Source organism: Mobula hypostoma, chromosome 27 (genome assembly GCF_963921235.1).
Source record: "Mobula hypostoma chromosome 27, sMobHyp1.1, whole genome shotgun sequence".
Lineage (NCBI taxonomy): Eukaryota > Metazoa > Chordata > Chondrichthyes > Myliobatiformes > Myliobatidae > Mobula > Mobula hypostoma.
Genome location: NC_086123.1, coordinates 18,140,485 through 18,144,715, shown reverse-complemented (window position 1 = coordinate 18,144,715; position 4,231 = coordinate 18,140,485). Strand labels below are relative to the sequence as shown.

The 4,231-nt window shown below is 40.7% G+C and overlaps 1 pseudogene; it reads left to right on the top strand.

Moving 5' to 3' along the window:
- The first annotated feature begins 1,758 nt into the window (after positions 1–1,758).
- Positions 1,759–2,795, top strand: LOC134338601 (hydroxycarboxylic acid receptor 2-like; annotated as a pseudogene).
- Positions 2,796–4,231: the final 1,436 nt, after the last annotated feature.

The following is a 4,231-nucleotide window of genomic DNA, read 5'->3' as shown; positions in this document are numbered from 1 at the left end:
TACCAGCCCTGTCTCAGAAGCATCAGGTCTGTTTTGAATTTACTCGCCCTGCCTTGAGTTCCTCAGGACTGCCTGGGCCATCAGTTGCTGGCCTCAGGGAGGGAGGTACTGTTCTGAGCCATCTTATCGAGAGTCGTTAAGCCCCAGTGCTTTCTGTTGAACTTTGTCAAATTTATTTCGACTGGCACAGGTTTTCTGCGTACTGCACTTACTTAAAGCAGACTCCTGATCAGTGCCTATTGTGGGGTCCTTGTGCGTGTTTCAAGAATGATTCATGTCACGGAGTTGCTTGGTCAAGCCATCGATGTTCAGTTGGAATTCCCATGGATAAACTCGCGCCTCTGTCTCATCACGAGTGTCTCTGCACACCTGGGTTCAGCAGTGTGTCAGTGCCCAACGTGACAACTGACAGCATTTCAGCTCCAGCGCAGAGTTGCTCAGTGAAGGCCCAGGCTCCAGATCGGCCTTGAGAGACAGGTTTTGAGCAAGACTCCACACTGTCAGCAAATGAAATAAAGCTCTCAGCAACCTTTTAAATGTGAAGGGAAAGAGCCTGGGAGGCCGATGAGAGCAGCATTATTGCTGGGCACATTGAGCAGAAAAAAAGGTAGACAACGTTTGAAGAAAGCCTAGAACAATCCTGAGGAGAAGTTAGACAAACTTGGGTTGTTTTCTCGGGAGTGGTGGAGACTGAGAGGAGATCTGATAGAGGTTGAAAAGATTATGGGAAACCATAGATAGAGTAGAGAGGGAGCATCTTTTTCCCAGGGTAGTGATGTCTAATACCAGAGGGCATGTGATGCAGGTGAGAGGGGGTAGTTTCAATGGGGATGTGAGAGGTAAGTTGTTTACTCAGAGAGTTTTGGACGCCTGGAAGGCACTGTGTGGTACGGTGGTAGAGGCTTTTAAGAGACATTTAGATGGGCACGTGGATGTAAGGAAGATGGAAGGAAATGGACATTGTTTAAGTAGGAGGGGTTAGTGTTTGGGTTTTTAAAAATTACTTTTTAGCTGGTTTGCCACAGCATTCTGGGCCTAATGGCCGGTTCCTGTGCTGTACTCTTTTATGTCTATGTAATTGTCTCCCCCATGCGTCCTATTGCTACACTGGTGACTCTCAGCTGCTTCCTGGAGGCTGGGGAGCAGGTCAAGCCTTCTTCAGCAGCAGGGTCCTGACTGGAGAGTTGATTCTTTATCTTCAAGGGTCTTGTGTTCCATTGTGTTTACAGCGGTCTTTCATCTCGGCCGTGGGAAGTTGGGGAAGTGAGGATTCAAATAGTCAGTGCATGGTGTGAAGAGGAGGGGATGGGTATATATGGGCAACGTTAGAAAATCATTCTAGAGTGAAAAGAAACGTAGAACATTGCTAACACCTCCGACAGGAATAAACTTTGTTTTTGGTTTATTATTGTCACAGGAACTAAGATACAGTGAAGACGTCGCCTTGCAGTTTACAGTTATAGATCAAATCATCACACCATGCATCGAGCCCGTGAACCTTGCATCGGTCAAATAACAATTCACAAAAAAAGTGTAGAAGCTGCTGAAAGAAAAGTTCAACTGCAAAGTGCAAGATCATGACAGTTCTACGCTGACTACTGGACATTTTCACAACTTTTTTTGGGACTGTGGCTTTGGTATTGAACCTTCCAACGTGACGCAATAGAGAAAAATAACATACTACAAAAGCTACCGCTTTCAAGATTTTTCTTCTCATTCCTTTTGCAAATTAACTAGCTTGCAGCAATTCCCTCCACAATGGCCAACTAGACTCGTCAATATTCACCAGTAGAGGACATCTATTATGCCTACAATACGCCGATACTTATTTTAACATTTATCTTTGGATTAATTGGAAAGATGATTGCTTTGTGGATCTTCTGTTTTCACGTTAAATCCTGGAGACCGAACACCGTTTATTCACTGAGCCTGGCGATTGCCGGCACTCTGTTAATCTGCCATCTGCCATTTCGAGCCGATTACTACATACGTGGGAAGAACTGGATATTTGGTGATGTTGTGTGCCGTCTGAAGGTATTCCTGATATTTCTGAACCGGACAGAGAGCGTTGTTTTCCTTACAGTTATGGCACTTGATCGCTATTTCAAAGTGATCCATCCTCACCATAAAGTGAACAAGATCTCTACAAGGACTGCAGTGAAGGTATCGCTCGTTCTCTGGTTTCTAACAATGTTGATTTGTTTGCATTTTCTGATAGAACCTCATACCTTCGAACATAACAACGTAAAGAACTGTGAGCCATTTAACATAACTCAGCCTCTAAGCCCCACAGCATTTTGGACTGATATTATTTTTATTGTTTTCAAGTTTATTTTACTGGCTGCTGTGATCTTGTTCTCCACGTGCTGTATTACCTGGAGGCTAAAGCAGATGAAATCTGAAATGAGGGTTAAATATCAACGAGCTATGAGGCTTGTGATTGCCGTGGCGGTAGTGTTTCTCATCTGCTTCCTACCCACCAATATTGCTGTAATCGCCGTTTTAATTTCAAAAGACAGCAAATTATTTGACATCTGTGCTCAGGTGTTCTACAATACATTGTGCATAACCTATTTGAATAGTGTGCTGGACCCAGTTATTTACTACTTCTCAAGTTCAACGTTTAAAGAAACTTTGAACCAAGCTCTATTTCTCACAAAAGCAGATTATTCGGAGCAGGAAGAAAGCATTCATTGCATCCAGCGCAAGAAATGCAACAAGGCATAGAACCGCAAAGTTCTTCAGTCTGCAACACCTTTGATCACTTACGAACGGAGTTAACGGAGAATTTGTGAAGCTCTGCCACTTAGCTGTGCGCTTTATTTCAACCAGCTCTTGGAATGTACTGCCACATTTGAAATACTTTTTTAAAGTCATGAGGTCTAACTTGAGAAAGATTGCGCTGAGATCATCCACGGGTATCCAAGATAAGCATGAGGTGATTCACTGAACCACATTTTAAAATTAGCAGCAGTAATGAATCAGACTCCTTTACTGTGTGAGAGCATCAGTAGTCATTCACAGGAAGTCACGATCAAGAGAAAATGTGCAGTTGCTGGAAATCTGAGCAATGCAGACAAAATGCTGGAGGAACTCAGCAGGCCAGATTTCGGCCTGAATCGTCGACTGTACTTTTCTGCATAGATGCCTGCTGAGTTCCTGAGTGTGTGTTATTCACAGGAAGTCACCGAGATGGCTTCGGTCTAGGGAATTGGTTTATTAAAGAGGGTATTGCTGGACAAATAGTGAGGAAAGAAGCAAACAGAAATAATTAAATAATAAATTAAAAAAATGAAAGAAAATATCCTTTTTTCCCCAACTGTCTCTTGAAGCAATCAGAAAAAAACTGAAGAACTAAATAGAAACCCAATGTAATTTACAACAGGAAAGAGGTGCTACAAAAACTGATGAACATCTTATAAAAAGTTTTTCCTGTTTGGTTTGCTCAACTTTAGGTTTATAGAAGATGCATAATTATTTATAATGAGAACATAAGTCTTTCAATATGTGCAAATTAACTTCAATTTTCACTGTAGATAAATGGTAGATTTATATATGATTTTTAAATCCTTTTTTTACAATTTGCATCTTTACTGATCTGTAAGGTCTGCATTCTCGCTATTGCTAAAGATCTACTGCAGTTTTGACACAGTGACGAATAAATACACTGGTTTAGTTTAGTGTGGCTAATAACTGCTATTTACACAACCACTGAAAACAGAAAATAATTCTGATAAAAGTCCTTTGTTTAATTCTAGAGCAAATTATGGAAGTTCTGTGGAATGATTAACCTTTTGCATCTATGAAATTGCTTGATATTCTAGCTGACAGCAATCTATATATTAAATTTTTAGTTGATATCTTTATGTTATTCATTTTACTTATATCTTTAATTGAACTGATCAGAAGCTGTGGTTAATTTTTTTGTGAATATTAAAGCAACATAAAGTTTGAGTATGTTGGACTGTCTGTGTGTTTCTGTCAAGAAAACCTTCATATTTCTATTCATCATTTGCAAACACTGCCAGAAGTGAGAAGTGACTTGCAGATGCTGAGATAGTACAATACATTGTCAAGACCACAATTTGAGATCTGCATGGACTCTGGATCAAAATAAAAACCAAGAGGACCTCAGAACACAATGACAAAAGACATGTTCACAGTGTCACCAGCCACTTATTCCTTACCCTTGCACATGGTTTAATAAGAGACAGTTAGTATAACAAGGAAA